We start from the raw sequence: 20,970 nt of genomic DNA, 5'->3' as shown, positions 1-20,970 counted from the left end.
TATGTGAGTATTGAAGATGTGAGGAAATCAGCCAAAAAGGTGAAGAGAGCCTTCAGATTTGCTGTTCCTATGAAATGGAGGGAGCCAACGATTAATTCGAAAACCAAGAAGGTAATAAGCTACCCTAACCCCTAACCTTCCATCTTCCATCCGACTAGTAGGGCATGATGTATATTGGCTGTGTTATCTTAAGGAGATGGGAGCAATATTAATTAAGAGAGCAGAGGTTGCTGAGAGTTTCAGAGAGAGCGTTAAGTAACGATTTAGTGAAGCAGGAGAAATGACTTGCAAGGTAAGGCAAAGACTTAGTGGGGAAATGGATCGGACTGGTTGCAAGTCGAACACTCCTTATTGAAACAATGACTAATTTTCATTAGCTGAACCATCTTTTTTACACAATGGCTTAACATGGATTTCATTTATTCTGCTGACGCCATGTGTTACTCTCTTCCTTTATTTTAAGATTCAATAATTATTAAATCAGCTGCATCTTACACTGAAATCACTTTGTTTTGTTTTTTAGCATTCAATTACAAGAGCATATGCAAAGACAATAAACAAACAAAAATTAAAAAGTATTAAAATATTTTTTTTTTTAAAACAGCCTCAATTGTACAAATTTGTATTTCAGTCCAGTAAGCTGAAATTAAGAAAGGACAGTACTAGAATACAGTTCTTTTACAGTAACCTATAACAATTCCACAGCACACTTACCATTAAACTTCCACAAGTTAAAACAGTCTAGCAAAAGTATTTACGTGAGCACTTGATAACTAACCAAAGCTCATGCAGAAAATTATCAGCTTAAGTTCTCAAGTGACGATTTACAGTAGTTAACCAAAGGAAATGCAATTTGTAAAGTTCATCAAAAAAAGTTACCCACCTCAGAGCTCTCCACTATTTCAGGTAATCACTACAACGTGTGTCAGTAAACACAGTCTTCAAACAAGAAAAAATTCCAGTCCACCATATAACTATACAGAGTGAAACATTACAATGACAGAAACGGTAACCTTTTATGAAAGTATCGAGAACGGACGAACTTTTCTTAACATCTACCCACCCCTTGGACCGGTCGTGCCTTTGTACTACTAATGCTATAATTCTCAAGACTGACTACCAAAACAACAGGTCCTCCCCGACCAATATGGCAAGTTACTGTTCGTACCTTATTTGAGAGTTGGCAATACTCTCTTCGGATTTAAAGGTTGGCTACAGCGTGCATGCACAAGCTCTGGAATCTGAGATATTGTTGTCGCACTTCGCAGCGCACGGATTAATTAGTGGCAGTTTGGAAGCAACTGTAGGAGCCCGCCTGCTGTGGTGCGCACGTGTGTTGGGCGAGGGGTCCTCGCCGAGATGCCGTTCTGCCGTGTCCGCCAGCAGCGACACAGGATTTTGTGTTGAGTTGGTATTTTTTATACTCTGCAGCGCGCTTCTTAATTTACAGAAAAGGGTTTGTGTATGTGCGTAGCAGCAGACGGTAATATTGAAAATTATAGGAGTTCAATACTTAAGGGAAACCATTGTAAGGCGAATAGGTTAAGTATTGATTTTTTTCATTGATTTCTTTTGTAATTGTCAGGGAATTGTTTCACTATTTATTTAATTGAGAAGTATTTTGGTCTGTCTCAATAGTTTGATTGACTTGTAATACTGCTTTAATGCCACTGGAGGCAGATTTACATACGATGCAGTTGTTCAAAGAGCTTCTAGCGATTTGTTAATTAAATGGGAAAGATTCGCTCTCAGAATATAGTTTTCGAAAAAACGAATTACTTGTTTGGGTTATCATTAATCGAGTTTACATTTGCCCAAACCCTTTCTCTTGAATTATATGTAGTTGCAGTAAGCAGCAGCAGCCGCAGCGAAAGCGGGAGCCGCCATACAGAACATTCATTGCACTCAGCATGAATAATAGGTATTTTATGTTTTTGTTAAATAATGGAACGCAGCAGGTCAAGCAGTGGCCACAGAAAGACCAAGTAAGTTATTTGTTGTGCACAGGACCAATTAAAAAAGTAAAGTTTAGGCGATCTCTGTAATAGCAATGTTAACAAGAGTACAAGCACGAGAATTTCGGTAGAAAACGCGAGATAAGAAGAGCTCGCGACTTTCATGTTTTACACAAACCAAATCGTCTTATATGTTACCGGCGTTGTCCATATTTATCCCCCTCTTAGAAGATCAGCTTCACAACCCAGTTCTACAAGGTTCTGGAACAAGATCCTTCTTCCGGTGAAACCGGAAATAGTCCTCTCGCTTTCAGTGACCAAAAGTTTCAGAAGTTCCAGAAGCGATATACCAAGATGTTGCGTAAGATGGATACCATGACGTGCCGTATTCTTCCCCCGAAGTACCCAAAGACTGACCATGAGCCTTCTTTTACAGACACACGCTCCTCTGCTCCTAGCAGCCTCAGCCAAGGCGCCCAACCGCGCTACCCGTTACGCTTGCCAACTCGCATTGCACGTGCAGGGCCCCTTTTCCTCCTTGCCTCATACGCCTGATCCATTCAGTGAAAAACATACTGTAAAAACAAACCAGTCAATTTATCCCAGCGCAAATCTGTAACCATCAACCATGGTTCATATATATAGTAGAAAGCGAATGGGTAGTTCTGAGAGACAATGGAGGCAGCAGAGGATCATATAGGTGAAATGATCCTTCGATATCACAGGGAAAATTCTATTTGATTTATGAAAGGAGGAAATATAACAATGCTGTAAATTAAACAGGGTAAATAGGAAAAAAAGTTTATAAATGAGACTGACAGGAAATGGAAAATGGCCAATCACGGGTATCTTGACGAAAACTGTATATCTCTAGAAAAATGCCTAAGTACGAGAGATTTGGATAGTAGCTAAATGAAATTAAGCAGACCCTTCGAGTGAAACAGAAGCAGCCGTATGAGTATCAAGAGCGCAGACACAAAAACTGTTATAAGCAAAAAAGGGAAATCTGGAAGGTGGAATGAATATAAAGAGGAACTATATAAGGGAACTGAACTTGAAAGGCCACATTTAGAAAGGGAGGAGGAAGTAGAGGATGATGATATGGGGTTATACGGCACTTCTACTTACTTCGTTGGTAGTAATAGCTCACTTTTTTAACGGTGACCTTTTGCTAATTGTTGTTGTTGTTGTGGTCTTCAGTCCTGAGACTGGTTTGATGCAGCAATCCATGCTACTCTATCTTGTGCAAGCTTCTTCATCTCCCAGTACCTACTGCAACCTACATCCTTCTGAATCTGCTTAGTGTATTCATCTCTTGGTCTCCCTCTACGATTTTTACCCTCCACGCTGCCCTACAATACTAAATCGGTGATCCCTTGATGCCTCAGAACATGTGCTACCAACCGATCCCTTCTTCTGGTCAAGTTGTGCCACAAACTTCTCTTCTCCCCAATCCTATTCAATACTTCCACATTAGTTATGTAATCTACCCATCTAATTTTAAGCATTCTTCTGTAGCACCACATTTCGAAAGCTTCTATTCTCTTCTTGTCCAAACTATTTATCGTCCATGTTTCACTTCCATACATGGCTACACTCCATACAAATACTATCAGAACTGACTTCCTGACACTTAAATCTATACTCGATGTTAACAAATTTCTCTTCTTCAGAAGCGCTTTCATTGCCATTGCCAGTCTACATTTTATATCCTCTCTACTTGGACCAACGTCAGTTATTTTGCTCCCCAATTAAAAAAAAGTCATTTGCTACTTTAAGTGTCTCATTTCCTAATCTAATTCCCTCAGCATCACTCGACTTAATTCTTCTACATTCTATTATCCTCGTTTTGCTTTTGTTGATGTTACTCTTATATCCTCCCATCAAAACACTATCCATTCTGTTCAACAGCTCTTCCATGTCCTTTGCTGTCTGACATAATTACAATGTGATCGGCGAACCACAAAGATTTTATACCTTCTCCATGGATTTTAATACCTGTTCCGAGTTTTTATTCTGTTTCCTTCACTGCTTGCTCAGTATATAGATTGAAAAACATCAGGGAGAGGCTACAACCCTGTCTCACTCTCTTCCCAACCACTGCTTCCCTTTCATGTCCCTCGACTCTAATAACTGCCATCCGCTTTCTGTACCAATTGTAAGATGCCTTTCGCTCCCTGCATTTTACCCCTGCCACCTTCAGAATTTGAAAGAGGGTATTCCAGTCAACATTGTCAAAAGCTTCCTCCAAGTCTACAAAAGCTAGAAACATAGGTTTGCCCTTCCTTAATCTAGCTTCTAAGATAAGTCGTAGGGTCAGTATTGCCTCACGTGTTCCAACATTTCTACGGAATCCAAACTGATCTTCCCCAAGGTCGGCTCCTACTAGTTTTTCCATTCGTCTGTAAAGAATTCGGGTTAGTATTTGGCAGCTGTGACTTAATAAACTGATAGTTCGGTAATTTTCACATCTGTCAACACCTGCTTTCTTTGGGATTGGAACTACTATATACTTCTTGAAGTCTGAGGGTATTTCACCTGTGTCATACATCTTGCTCACCAGATGGTTGCGTTTTGTCAGGACTGGCTCTCCCAAGGCGGTCAGTAGTTCCAATGGAATGTTGTCTCCTCCGGGAACCTTGTTTCGACTCAGATCTTTAAGTGCTCTGACAAACTCTTCACGCAGTGGCTGTTAATATACTTTTCGGGATGTGAGGTCGTGGTCCAAGAACTTTTCTGCTCCTTACGTTTCGTCCAGAACTGCGCTGGACTTCCTCAGAGGCGCGGCTCCGCTGAGTCTTGCCAACTGACTGGTCGGGTGTCTGAGAGCGACTTATATATTTAGAGAGACGTGATAAGTTATGTAATCCATAGGAAAGTTAAGGTTGACTATCGATTACCACCTTGTCAAATATAAAATTTGTTAGCATTTTTGTAGAGCCACTGTCCATATATCGCTAAGTTTCATAGCCTCCTCTTTCCTATTAAAATTATCGTGATGTTTATATAGAGACGGTTATATAGAGAAGCTATTGAAATTTATAAACATCACGATAATTTTAATAGGAAAGAGAAGGCTATGACACTTAGCGATATATGGACAGTGGCTCTACAAAAATGCTAACAAGTTTTATCTTTGACAAGGTGGTAATCGATAGTCAACCTTAACTTTCCTATGGATTATCACTTCTCATCACGTGTCTCCGGAACCACGCCCCCTTTCTCACAATATATAAGTCGCTCTCAGACACCCGACAAGTCAGTCGGCAAGACTCAGCGGAGCAGCGCCTCTGAGGAAGTCCAGCGCAGGCCTGGACGAGACGTAAGGAGCAGAAAAGTTCTTGGACTATGTCCTCACATCCCGAAAAGTATATTAACAGACATGTCACCCGGTCGTGAAAGCCTTCATTCAACAATCTTCACGCAGTATCGTATCTCCCATTTCATCTTCTTCTACATCCTCTTCCATTTCCATAATATTGTCCTCAAGTACATCGCCCTTGTATAGACCCTCTATATACTCCTTCCACATTTCTGCTTTCCTTCTTTGCTTAGAACTGGGTTTCCATCTGAGCTCTTGATGTTCATAAAAGTGGTTCTCTTATCTCCAAAGGTCTCTTTAATTCCAGTTACCCATGACTATTAAATTTTCTTCACCCTTCACTATCTTAAAAATTTCTTTTATTTCATCATACATTTCTTCATTTTTCTTCGTCATCTGCAAAGCTAGTTGGCATATAAACTTGTACTACTGTAATAGGTATTGGTTTCGTATCTATCTTTATTTAAATTATTCAGATAGTGAAGGGTGACGAGAATTTAATAGTCATGGGTGACTGGAATTCGGTAGTAGGAAAAGGGAGAGAAGGAAACGTTGTAGGTGAGTATTGATTGGGGCTAAGAAATGAAAGAGTAAGCCACCTGGTAGAATTTTGCACAGACCACAACTAAATCATAGCTAACACATGGTTCAAGAATGATAAAAGAAGGCTGTATGCATTGAAGAAGCCTGGAGACACTGACAGGTTTCAGATACATTATATAATAGTAAGACAGAGACTTAAGAACCAGGTTTTAAATTGTAAGACAATACCCCTACTTGATTTTGTGTTTATAACCCTGTAATCGCCTGACTAGAAGTCACCAAGGAAGACGAATGGGATATTCCAGAATTTGAAACACGAACATCTGCTAGCATGAGTCTCTTAGAAGTAGATACCTTAGGGGTTGCGAAGCAACTCAAATCGCTTGATACGGGCAAGTCTTCAGGTCCAGATCGTATACCGATTAGGTTCCTTTCAGATTACGCTGATACTATAGCTCCCTACTTAGCACTCATATACAACAGCTCGCTCACCGATAGATCTGTACCTACAGACTGGAAAATTGCGCTGGTCGCACCAGTGTTCAAGAAGGGTAGTAGGAGTAATCCATTTAACTACAGACCTATATCATTGACGTCGGTTTGTAGTAGGGTTTTGGGCCATATTCTGTATTCAAACATTATGAATCACCTCGAAGGGAACGATCTATTGACACGTAATCAGCATGGCTTCAGAAAACATCGCTCTTGTGCAACGCAGCTAGCTCTTTATTCGCACGAAGTAATGGCCGCTATCGACAGGGGATCTCAAGTTGATTCCGTATTTCTAGATTTCCGGAAAGCTTTTGACACCGTTCCTCACAAGCGACTTCTAATCAAGCTGCGGAGCTATGGGGTATCGTCTCAGTTGTGCGACTGGATTCGTGATTTCCTGTCAGGAAGGTCGCACATCGTAGTAATAGACGGCAAATCATCGAGTAAAACTGAAGTGATATCAGGTGTTCCCCAGGGAAGCGTCCTGGGACCTCTACTGTTCCTGATCTATATAAATGACCTGGGTGACAATCTGGGCAGTTCTCTTAGGCTGTTCGCAGATGATGCTGAAATTTACCGTCTAGTAAGGTCATTCGCAGACCAGTATCAGTTGCAAAGCGATTTAGAAAAGATTGCTGTATGGTGTGGCAGGTGGCAGTTGACGCTAAATAACGAAAAGTGTGAGATGATCCACATGAGTTCCAAAAGAAATCCGTTGGAATTCGATTACTCGATAAATAGTACAATTCTCAAGGCTGTCAATTCAACTAAGTACCTGGGTGTGAAAATTACGAACAACTTCAGTTGGAAGGACCACACAGAAAATATTGTCGGGAGGGCGAGCCAAAGGTTGCGTTTCATTGGCAGGACACTTAGAAGATGCAACAAGTCCACTAAAGAGACAGCTTACACTACACTCGTTCGTCCTCTGTTAGAATATTGCTGCGCGGTGTGGGATCCTTACCAGGTGGGACTGACGGAGGACATCGAAAGGGTGCAAAAAAGGGCAGCTCGTTTTGTATTATCACGTTATAGGGGAGAGAGTGTGGCAGATATGATACACGAGTTGGGATGGAAGTCATTACAGCATAGACGTTTTTCGTCGCGGCGAGACCTTTATACGAAATTTCAGTCACCAACTTTCTCTTCCAAATGCGAAAATATTTTGTTGAGCCCAACCTACATAGGTAGGAATGATCATCAAAATAAAATAAGAGAAATCAGAGCTCGAACAGAAAGGTTTAGGTGTTGGTTTTTCCCGCTCGCTGTTCGGGAGTGGAATAGTAGAGAGATAGTATGATTGTGGTTCGATGAACCCTCTGCCAAGCACTTAAATGTGAATTGCAGAGTAGTCACGTAGATGTAGATGTAGATGTTGCTCCTGCTACCGAACTTAACTAATTCCCACTATATCTAACATTAACCTATCCATTTCACTTTTTAAATTTTCTAACCTACCTGCCAGATTAAGGTATCTGCCATTCCACGCTCCGATCCGTAGAACGCCAGTTTTCTTTTTGCTGTTAACGACATCCTCTTGAGTAGTCCCCGCCCGGATATCCGAATGGGGCACTATTTTACCTCCGGAATATTTTACCCAAGAGGACGCCATCATCATTTAATCATACAGTAAAGCTGCATGCGTTCGGGAGTAATTACGGCCGTAGTTTCCCCTTGCTTTCAGCCGTTTGCAGTGCCAGCAGAGCAAGGCCGTTTAGTTTATTGTTACAAGACCAGATCAGTCAATCATCCAGACTGTTGCCCTTGCAACAATACGCGTTTCATGGAGACTCCAGAGATCGTACCTTAGATCCACTGATAACATTTGAATAATATTGATTTTCTGAGATTGTTGTAACCGAAAACAAAATTTTCTGCATCAGCTCATATAAATTCATAGTATTAAACATAGTGCAGCCAATTACATTGCCGGCAATCGTTTATGTACCTGGAAAGACGAAGTCGATTTTGACTCGGGACGGATTAAGCTACCTGTGGGGTTAGTAGATTTAATGACAATAATTTCAATTTCGTCAGCCAACAGACAGCTTAGTGGCAAAGCTATCAGAATGCCAGAAGGCTCAGTGTGATGCAAACATGTAAAGTAAGAAGGCAACCATTCCACGGAGACTAACTCGTGCTTCCTATAGCCACCTGAGGGAGAGGCACTCCGATTGGTGGGATGGTTCTTTCGGAGAACTGGCACGTAAGTGGCCCAACGAAGCTGGTACCAGAGGACCTTTGATCATACTCACACCCTTAGACGGTTCGAAATACCCATGTCAAATGTTTCAAATGGCTCTGAGTACTGTTGCACTTAACTTCTGAGGTCATCAGTACCATAGAACTTAGAACTATTTAAACCTAACTAACCTAAGGACATCACACACATCCATGGCCGAGGCAGAATTCAAACCAGCGACCGGAGCGGTCGCGCGGTTCCAGACTGTAGCGCCTAGAACCGCTCAGCCAATCCGGCCGGCATACCCACGTCGCATAGACGCCTGCCAGGATCGTCGTATTGTAAGGGCAGCAGTGACAGATCGTACATCTACCACAGCACATACAAGACGTGCCAACTGGGACTATTACAGTGGGCCTTCGAGCACGCGCACATCTAACCGTCTGCCACTCATGCACAGTATCGATGTGCTCGGATCGACTGTTATCGTGAGTGGACCACTTGGGAGATAAAATGACGGGCCGTGTACTGCCTGCGAGCATTACATGGCCGTTTGCTCATATTACGTAGACCTGGTGACCATTGTCTCGTAGACTGCGTTCGTCCGAGGCACACTCGTCTAGCTCCACGGCTTATGATCAGCGATGCGATAAGCTAGAATTCTTGTTCGTCTGAAGGGGACCCTAAGCAGCGCTCGATAATTGTGTGTTGTAGTTAGTCACGTTCTTTTGCAAGACGTGTCACAACTTTACTGGTCAACACAATCTCAGAGGTTGAATTCAGTCCAGCACGTGTAAGATATGATGAGAAAGAAAAGTGACCCTTGCAGTTCATCAACCGACAACTTTTACCGAATTACTTGAGCAGGTCGTGCACGCGTGGCATAGCACACCTCAGGACAGTAGTAGCCATCGGTACGATGGGCCGGATGCCAGAATCACCGCATGCAATGTCGCCCCTGGAGGCCACGCGACGTACTAATGTGTTTTTTTTTTCAGCATGGCTCGATATCTGCTACCACGGAATCGCTTGTGTGATCGATCTGTAATTGCAGTGATTCCATGTACGCCACATGATCTGTTGAATTCCTGCCACCGACCAATCGAAAGTTTTCTCCTTCTTTGTTTTTGTCTTTCCTGAGTCCATCAGTAGGCGGTTCATCTATTATGAAGTGGCTCATAGTGTCCTCTGGAAATATCACGATAAGATGACCATAGCTCCCTCACTCCCGGGTTCTATAATAGAGTGGAGCAATAATAACTCAGGGAAATGGTTGTCATTAATCATGCCTGTATGACTGATAATTACGTGGTGGGCCAAACCTTTGCGTACTGGGGAGACTCAACTTCATTCTGCCTGGGCAGTGACAACCCATTTTCTGTAGGTGAATATCACGCTTATCCTGCTCGTTTGACCGCCCTACGTCTCCACACATACCGTCGATGATTCTCTTTGGCCAACTGCGGGAATGATAGTGAGCACCATTCTTTGTGGGGTTAAGTTTTGGTGATTCGCTTGACCACAACACTCCCCGCCCCCTCCCCCCGGCATCTTGTGCAGTCGTTTCTAAGTGACGTTTGTTATTTGACAGTAAACTGAAACGGATCACTCTACCAGCTGTGTCTGACCAGGATCAGCATCCTGGCTGTAAGACGCTGCCTAAGTCAAATAATTTTGTAGTTGTAAGTGGATATCAGTTTCATAATAAGAACTGAAGTTTCACTGTCTGCCTTTTCCTGTACTTAACTGCCTTTTATGTGTACGTTAGCATATAAGTTCGTAGCGTTCTTCCATAAGATTAATAAATGCTTCAGCCGGCCAGTGTGGCCGTGCGGCTCTAGGCCCTCCAGTCTGGAACCGTGTGACCACTACGGTCGCAGGTTCGAATCCTGCCTCGGGCATGGATGTGTGTGATGTTCTTAGGTTAGTTTGGTTTAAGTATTTCTACGTTTTAGGGGACTGATACCCTCAGATATTAAGTCCCATAGCGCTTAGAGTCGTTTGAACCAATAAATGCTACAGGAACACATAACACAGACTTTGTTGTTGTTGTTGTCTTCAGTCGTGAGACTGGTTTGATGCAGCCCTCGATGCTACTCTATCCTGTGCAAGCTTCTTCATCTCCCAGTACTTACTGCAACCTACATCCTTCTGAATCTTCTTAGTGTATTCATCTCTTGGTCTCCCTCTACAATTTTTACCCTCCATGCTGCCCTCCAATGTTAAATTTTTGATCCCTTGATGCCTCAGAACATGTCCTACTAACCGGTCCCTTCTTTTTGTCAAGTTGTGTCACATACTCCTCTTCTCCCCAATTCTATTCAATATTTCATCATTAGTTATGTGATCTACCCATCTAATTTTCAGCATTCTTCTGTAGCACCACATTTCGAAAGCTTCTATTCTCTTCTTGTCCAAACTATTTACCGTCCATGTTTCACTTCCATACATGGCTACACTCCATAAAAAATACGTTCAGAAACAATTTCCTGACACTTAAATCTATACTCGATGTTAACAAATTTCTCTTGTTCAGAAACGCTTTCCTTGCCATTGCCAGTCTACATTTTATATCTTCTCTACTTCGACCTTCATCAGTTATTTTGCTCCCTAACTAGCAAAACTCCTTTACTACTTTAAGTGCCTCATTTCCTAATCTTATTACCTCAGAATCACCCGACTTAATTCGACCTTATTCCATTATCCTCGTTATGCTTTTGTTGACGTTCCTCTTATATCTTCCTTTCAAGTCATTAGTAATATATTCTCCCACTCTATTTACAACAGACTGCCATCGGTGGGGTAACTTCTCGATTACGGTACTAAAAAAATCACGTGGTTTTGAGGCGAAGAACTTGTCGAGCCATCCCAAAAGGAATTTCCATAACATCTGCTCCACAGAGAAAGGAAAACATAAAAATCTGAGGTCGCAAAATGAGGTGAGTAAGGTGGGAGCGGAATGAGTTCTCAAACCAACTGGTGTATAGTATTTTTATTAGTATAACTGCTGGTGGACGTTATTGTGCAGTATCTTCATGCAATATTCCAGGTCGCTGTTCTTGGCTTGCATCTACAAGAATTCTCAGTTGTTGACAGTAAATGTCAGCAGTGGTGATTACAGCACACCGCTGCTGTTCGACCAGATGTATAACACTGTCTTTTGTGGATTTGTGCAGATCTTTATCTGGAGACTTGCTGCTTTGTTTGGCCTCAACCATTCCTTTCTTTTTCTTATGCTAGTGTAAAGACAACGCTTCTAGTCACCAGTTACGATACAGGATAAGAATGGTCGGTATTGCTCACAAGCCAGTTGATGACGAGCAAACAGATATTCAAATACAGTCACCCGCTGATTTTGTGACCTTGGCGTAGAGCACGCAGTACCCATACACTCGCTTTTTGAACCTTCCTCATTGCAGGCAAATATTGCACGAGGGTGGAATAATCACAGCTGATCGTATTGACTAATTCTCAATTACAAAGAAGTGGATCATTGTGGATTAATATGTGTAAACGAGATTCATGAAACCCCGTAGTTATTCCTGAACGTGGAGGGCTTGTAATGTCCAAATTTTCCTTCTTAAAACGAGAAAACCATTTTTGACGCGCCCTATCCAATGGCATTATCCCCACATACGGCACAAATGTTCCTGGATGCTGCTGTCACCCCTCTGTAGAATTCCAACAGAAGATTGTGTCGGAAAGGTTCCAATCTCTCCACGTGCAATTCCACTTTCTCGTGTTCACTGCTTCACTCACTATCTGCAAATGACAAAATGTCGCTAAGCGAACTCAACCGGCAACAGTGAACTACAAATAAAAAAATGAAAAGCGATAAACGAACCCATAGACTCGGAATATCAACACGCAAAAAAAGAAAAAAACGCTACGAACTTAGGCACCAACCTAATAATTAATTGTGGTGATACGGAGCTAAATGAGCTCAGTAGTAAGTCCCCGTGCTTGTGTTGTGGATGGGTGTCCGTCTACTACGTGCCATTCTCTCGTTCTGTAAATTTAATTTGTACTCTGTATGTATGCTTTAGAATTTGTCGACCAAGTGTCTGAGGGATCGACCGAAATTACCCTTTATCGTAATCGTCTAATTCGTGTGGTCTAGGTCTTTCATTTGTCTGAGATTTTTCTGCACGTGGAAGTGTTTGCTAAAGCTCTCAGTCAGCTTCACAGACATGTACATTATTTCAAATGTTTTGTTTTCTATAATTTCATATATGAGTGAAATAGTAATTCCCTTTGGTTCCTTCACAGCTGGGTTTGTAATGTTCTAAATTTGCTTAACTAATCTTATCTTGTGAGTGACATATGTTGTTTCAAAAGTTTGCTTCACAGATGTCGGCACTTGAAATTTTCTACTTTCCATGATTGTACGAATTAGTTGGGCTACTATACCCTTTGGTTGCTTTCCAGCTATGTATGACTATTTGTTTTTAAATTTTGCTATTAACTGTATTAAGTATCAGCTCCGACTACTTCACAGACGTGTATATCATTTCAAGTTTCGGACACTCGTTAATGAATGTTAGAGAAATTGTTTTCAAAAGGGAAAATGGTTTATTTGAATTTGGTACTTTACATATTAGCGGGATAACATTCCCTCTGGCTGCTTCACGGCCATGATGTAAAAATATACTACTTTTCATTCTTCCACCTATGTGTTTTTGAATTTATTAGTGCTATATCTCTTCTGCCTGTCACATACCTATACATTTTTTTCAGTGGTTGCCTTCTAATACGAATTAAAAAATGGTTCAAATGGCGCTGAGCACTATGGGACTCAACTGCTCGGGTCATCAATCCCATAGAACTTTAAACTACTTTAACCTATCTAAGCTAAGGACATCACACACATCCATGCCCGAGGCAGGATTCGAACTTGCGACCGTAGCGGTCACGCGGTTCCAGACTGTAGCGCCTAGAACTGCTCGGCCACTCCGGCAGGCTACGAATTAAAGAAACTATTATTTGAGAAAATTTTGTTATGACCAAAGATTACTTGCAGCAGTATATTTAAATCAGCCTCTGTGGTATATAAATAAATTTATTTTCGTTCAGAAACTTACGGCTCCAAACGTCCTACCTCTCTATCAGTCCATCATTATAAATTATGACCACATTACATAAAATGTGTTAAATGTAAAGGTGGTTTTAATGGTAAGGTGTGGTGCCTGTTTTATTTCAAACCTCATCACCCACATAAAGCTCTTCTCGTTTTCGTCGATTCCGTGACGTCACCAGGGAATGTCACTACCTGCGCTGAAAAACGTTAAAGATACTGTTGAATGTTGATACTAAAAATACTCTCTACCGCAACAATTTTACACTCCTGTTCTCGAAAACGTTTTACAATGCTAGCCATGGCACAACTATGCCATCACATCCACGGATGTATCTTTCACGTCACTCAAATCTACTTTTAAAATCTCATAGAACATGAGTGGAAAGCTTTACTAAGCTATTTTTTCTTAGGAATTTAGCGTTCTTTTGTAGTTACAGAATCAGTCGAGCATTCGCCTTCCTATTTGCTCCCACGACCGCTGCTAACCATAGAAGATATGCCTCGTTGCCGGTTCCTCGTCAGCTTCTAGCGTATCTTTTCTTTTCGACTATCGTACGTCCGAAAGAGAAAACACAAGTGTTTCGCCGCACGCAGACTGGATTGGCAATGGACGTTATAGTCTTCAGATATTAATGCAGTTCTGGTCAAGTGGTGTGTATTATCGGTAATATTAACAATATGAATGCAATAATTATTAATATTAAATACTACAAGTCTTCAGAATGAAACTATAGTATACTGCAAATCATAGGTAACTGCTGCATCAAAATTAAAATCTTTAGAGGAAAGTGAAAGAATGTCCACTTGAAGAAATAAATTTATTTTGTCTTTCAATTGCATTCATACCATATAAACTATATATTAGGTGGTACTGTATGTTAATACTGACGATCATTCAAAGGTTGCATCAGTCTTTTCTGTGGCCAGGTAAAAACACACAATATTTAAAAGTGGCTCTCGTATCTCAATGACCTGAAAGCACTTTTCAGCAGCCGGAAAGAGAACCGAAACGCGGCGAAATGCTGGCAGTACAAAATTCTGCTCTCCGCAGATTGCGAGATCACTCTGCCGTCCGTTGCGAAGTAGCTGACAGCGATATTCCATTTTCAAATTGAGCAACTCGTGGTCTGTGAAGCCTTTCTCTAACTCGCATTGCGCAGTTAAGTGTTCATCTCAGATGACGCTTGATAGTAATACAGTCCACTTTACCTGGGCTGCGCCAAAAGTTTTTAGTTTTGCTGCCAGGAAAAATACTTTAACTGAACAGTTAAACTTTTCCTCTGACCGAACCTTTTATAATCACCGCAGAAAAGTTGTTTCATCCAGACATGAAAACAAACTCTGACAGGAAACTGGAAACTACATTCCTACCCCTGAAGATATATTACGGTGTATAGTGAAGAGTAATTCGTGCCCCAATGCCACTTCCTTACATTCGTCTCCCAGATGCGAATGTAAGTCTCCTTTGAGAAGTTGAATGTCTACTCCTTTGCCTTCATGGTTTTTTCCCGAAATGAATATAGGAGAAACCTAGCTGCAGTAGACAGGTCCTCGTACATAAGTGTTACAGCTGTCAAATACTAAACAACCATACTTTATGGCCACATTGTCCTGTCCGAATACCTCCTCCAAATTACATTCATCTTGCTGTATGTTTGATAATGATAAAAGCTATCTATATTGTTATGACGACCAGCCAAAACTATACGTTCATATGATCTTGCTGATCACAAGTAATGTCACCAATAATGAAAGCAGAAAAACAGGAGCACTTTATTTGGAGTATTATGTCGTCCACAATCGAAATTTTAAAATATAATTGAAGTTTTTAAATATTTGACCCAGAAATTTATAGGTGTACTGCTGAAGAGTTTGTAATAAATATGTATGGTCTTATGTGAAAGACAATTTTTATGGTGAGGGTTAGTAGTCACATTAGTTTTTCTGCAACTGGAAGGATCATATATAATGCTCCTAATTATATCTGGAAATACCTTGTCACGTCTTACCATTTGAGCTCTAATCCAATACTGTCTGTAACAGAATTAATGGATTATCGAAGCGTAGGCTCCTTCAACTGCATCTGCAGTCACAGTAAGAAATTCTTGGCCTTGCAGCAACTAATACATAATATATTATATAAGAGCATGATCTACGTCGCAATACATCAGCCATAAGATAGAATTGGAATAGTGAACAAGGAGAACAAGAAGAAGAAAGTTGTGGATCTCTCATTAATCGTGTTTGTAATAACTTACATGTAGAACCTCGCTTCATGTCTTCTCACGCTGCGATCAAAGAAGAAAGTTGATGAAAAGACTATAAAAGATAGTGTTGGAGTCATTCTATTACAAGAAGAATTCAAGGGAAATAAAATCATTTGTGCATTAAACCCATATAATTTGTCAGACATGAACTGCAAAGAGTGAAAGCAATCTTAGTGAAAGATGAGCAGCTTTAGGAATGTCTAGTTAGCAAAAGCTGAAATTAAAGTTAATGATTAGATAAGACTATACATTACATTAGTACTTGTTCCATAGATCATGAATACGACACCTCGTAATTATGTGGAACGTGTCAGGTTAATAAAAGGTGAATATACAAGATAAAACACTACACAAAATATTACATGACACTTAATATATTTGGTGTGGGTTGGGGAAATTACCCACTTAGAATGTCCAAAAATTCATCTAACGAGTGGAAGGAGTAGCCATTAAGAAATTCTTTTAATCTTCTTCTAAATGCTATATGGCTATATGTCAGACTTTTGATGCTATTAGGCAAGGGACCAAATACTTTTGTGGCAGCATAATTTACTCCCTTCTTAGCCAAAGTTAGATTTAACCTTCAGTAGTGAAGATCATCCTTTCTCCTAGTGTTGTTGCCATGTACTTTTAAACCCTTTCGGATTGTTAACAACAAATTTCTTAAGTATAGTGAGGTTACAGTGTAGATCTGTAGCTCTTTAAATAAGTGTCTACAGGATGATCTTGAATGAGCTCCAGCAATTACTCTGATAACACGCTTTTATGCAATGAACACTCTTTTACTCAGTGATGAGTTACCCCAGGATATGATGCCAAACGAAAGCAGAAAATGAAAAGGAACAATACAATTTAAACGGCTCCAAGTAGTGTTACAGTGTCAGTAATTTCATATCAGCTGTTACATACAAAATTTCTTCAATAGCTATTCCAGAAGCAAAATCTCTCGAAATAAAGCGTGTAACAACCATCGTGGGAACAGGTGGCATATTACCTCTGATTCCAATATTTGCCACATTATCATAGCTCTGAGGAAAGCTGGAGGTGCAGCGTGGATTGCTCAAGACGTTAATCATGCAGGAACTGCTCACAAACAGACAGTATATATAATAATACCACGGAGGCAGCATCAGTACTTCATGAAGAGAAAGGCATGTATATAGGATCGTAGCGAAATAGAGGATTTGGTCTCTTTTTCAGAAAAAACCATGTTGTTCTTAAACAGTGTTCCAACAAAACTGTTCAGTAACATATTAATGACAATTATGTTAAAAAATCGTATACTCATTTGAGATTCTATTCGTGTGCGACACTTTCCCTAAAGAGCCCAAAAGATATGAGAGTGTCGTTGTTCACTTCTAGACAGAAACTGAACCCGCTTCATATTCGTTATGTTACAAGAAGAAGGGTAGTTTAATGTGAGATATTACTTCTCTAGCTTTGGCAGTTATCTACTTCACCTGGAAATAGTAAGGTATTACAAATTATTACTACAATACATTTAAATCATCTGAAAGTCAAATCTGTGAACACCTAAATTAGCAAATTTTAGCACACTCTGATAGTATCACAATGCATCCCGTCCAATACAGTGAAATGTTTAGCCTATCAGATAAAAACTCAATTATAATTACTGTCTTTAAGCCATTAACACCAAGTTTTTAGTGTGAATTTCTTTAAAATTTTTAAAGGCAACATTTAAATGTTCTAAAGTAAGATACAACTGAAGTTTAAAGTGATTTCCTCCGACAAAAAAAAGTAAATACGGTTCTAAGAATAGGACGCTAAGTAACGGCGATGTGATATAAAGAAAACATTTTTCTTCACAGCGCTTTCCTCTTTTACAATTTTTGTTCCACTTTATTTTAAAGGAGATAAATTAGAATCAAAACACTAAATTTCAGAGTGAGAAGGATTTATTTAAATTTATTTACAAAGTAAATCTAGTACACTTAAAAAGATTTGAGAAATAATTTATGAAAATCTGTAGTTATCATCTAAATGGAGTCAGATCTGTCAAACACTTGGTGAACAATGGTAACTGTGATTATCTACGAAAGTTGGTGATAAGAACCAACAGGATCAACGAGTTAGACTTACTTAAATGTTGAATATAATTATTATTGATCTAACGGTTGGAAGCAAGTACTTCTAGAAATTAGGTTCTAGTTATATGGTACAATTAAAATCAAACCACATAGTTGCAAATTCTGGTTATTATGAAATTCTGGAAAACACGAGTACACTACACTTATTGCAAAATGTCAGAGGCTTCCCCAAAAAATTTTGCAATTGTGATCTTGTCTGCTTTTCTCTTTTTCCAATAATGTTACCTTTCCCAACAAGCCGCAGAGTATCCAAAACTTTCCACCTAGAAGTTTGTAGTGATACTGGTCTCCAAATGCTTCTTGCATTTCGTCCAATTTTCTGTATGGTGTGGCAATATATCTTCGAATTCTCTTGATGATTTTGACCTCTTGACATACATTGTTGTAGTGAGGTTAACACAGCCATTTCAATAATTTTAAATTAAACTGGTCATTACCCTTTCTATTCACGAACTGCGATCAATATGTTCCTGCAGAAGCCAGTCATGGTACTCTACGCCACCCATATGTTTGCTGTACTCACTCACAAAATAAGGCTGCCTGACGAGCTTCTTTTCTTTTTGTCGTCTAAAAGCGGAAACCAGAGTCTCAATTAGATCAAATATAGTGGCCACTGGAACACATGTGTTGTCATTCCACATTACCATGGTGATTTGTACGGGTGTTTCGAAATGGTAATAGTAGCTTCCTTCAACTTTCTTCGGTAAGACTTTATGTTCTTCTAATGGGCCGTAGGTAGTCCTGTTTCGTTTTATGTCAAATTGGGCATGGAACCTCTTCTGTTTTAGTTCTGCAGACAGATAATACGAACTAAAAATGTAATCAAAGTATATGATATGACTGTATGGGTCAGCGACACGTCCTAGGATTTTTCTAACGACTCCATTCCCGAAAGTTTTACGATTTCAGAGACAACTCTTCCCACTGTATAGATCAAAATTATGACAGTAGACCCCACTTCCACACAAAGCCTAAAATTTATGTCAAACACTAAAATGTTTCCCTTATAGAAATTGCATCAGAGTAGGGTGATCACAGTACTAGACCATCATTTTATCGAAGGAGTGGTTTCCATTAAAAATTTACCACTTTTACATGCTGTAAATCAAACTTCTGAACTTGAACCCTCGATCACTTCCGCTAGCATTCGCTTCGTTATTATAAAAAGATGAGTCTTTGCTTTTAGTTCACGGTATTTATTACGTGCTATGGCACATTTTACAAGGACCCTATCAGATCGCCATCCTTGTGCCACCAATCTCTTTGGTTGGGCGATGTGTGATATCCAAATAAAACCAAGAAACCACTAAAAATTTTCAGTTCATATACTAAGTTAGAATACTCTAGCTTGTTTTTTTTCTCTTTTCGACTACACTTTCTTCCATAAAGATATTTATCAACTCAGAAGTAGCAACTCCTCAGTTATGTCCAGTAGCTTATGTCGTTGTAGAGCGTTCACCATATTTTCACGGTTAGTTTGCACCAGAGTATCTACATTGGCGAAACTGTAATTAGGATTAATTTTAGACCATATTGCCGTTGGTTAACGCATTTTCTTTTTTAGGGAAACATTCTGCGTTGTGACGTAACTTCAGTATCCTTGGCATTATAATATGATAATATAGAATATCTTAGAATGTCCGGCACTTTGATTCCAACTATCCCTGGAATATCCTGTACCATAGGACACCCTGTTTCATCCTCATCAAAACTCTTCTCATATGTCAGTTTATCGACATAAAGCATATCCTTGGCACTATAATATGATACTGTAGAATATCTTGGAACGTCCGGCACTTTGATTCCTACTATCCCGGGAATATCCTGCATCATCGTCATCAAAACTCTTCTCATATGTCAGTTTATCGACATAAAGCATATCTGCCTCTATCTCTCAGAAAAGAAGCATTCTACTGCCTCCTCTTCCGATTTGAATATTTTCTGCCTGTCCATATCAGAATTCCTGAAAGAAAAGGGTGTATAGCCTGTTGTCCTAGTTATCGGACACTATTTTCAAGTCAAATCTGTTAACACGAGATTATTAGTTTCCATCAGGTATTCTATAGAGTTGGCATACGTAGACTTCCAACATTCAAATACTAAGTAACCAAATTTACTTACCCTTCTCGTAAGATTAATCTAGGAAGGAATTTTTCTATTACTTGAACGCTAAAGTTCAACGAAATCTCCTTACTCAACTTGTTTACACATAATTCCATACTCAGTGTAACCCAGAGAAACAGTAACTTCTACTTCTATAACGAGATAGGCGAATACAAACATCTGGATGTAGTTACTTAAAAATGGGAAGCCTATGAGCACCATGATATTCTGTGCGCCTGGTTGAGACAGGTAGTCATACAACATTAAAAATAATAATGCACGTGTTGTGGAGTAAAGAAATCTACGTAAAACTTAGAATCAGTTTCCATTAACTCCAGTATTATGTTTGATTTTGACTAATGTAATGTTGCTCTTAACCTGGATACTACAGTAAGGTCAATTTTTAGGTTCTGAGAGAAACGTAATTCAAAAATAATCCTTATAGGCAGCAAAATATCAAGTAAATATTTGTATCATTCAAGTCGTATGCGTTGGATGTAACATCCTTAGAGTTTTATCGCACTGTGTTGCTTCCGCATGCATGTTGCGTCAGTTTGGCCTGCCGTATTGCCTGGACATAATACAGATGCATCAACAGGAATCATCGGATCGGGCACGTCTATATTTCTGAAACTAATAAACATACACAAAAAAAATTTTTTTTTGGAGAAGGGATACACAAAAACATTTTGTAGTAGTTTTCCATCAGCGTTCAATATGGCCCCTTGAGATGGACAGCATATGTCAGTGCGGTATACAGATTGTTCCCACACTGCAGCGAGCATGTCTTAAGTTACAGTTTCCACAGCTGCTGTTACGATATATCTCACTTCATTTATTGTTGTTGGTAATGGAGGCACATAAACAGAGTCTTTTTTTACACCCTCTCAAGAAATAATCACATACAACGAGATCCGGTGG

This window comes from Schistocerca gregaria, chromosome 7 (genome assembly GCF_023897955.1).
Source record: "Schistocerca gregaria isolate iqSchGreg1 chromosome 7, iqSchGreg1.2, whole genome shotgun sequence".
NCBI classification, from domain to species: Eukaryota; Metazoa; Arthropoda; class Insecta; order Orthoptera; family Acrididae; genus Schistocerca; species Schistocerca gregaria.
This window is presented reverse-complemented; position numbering follows the sequence as displayed.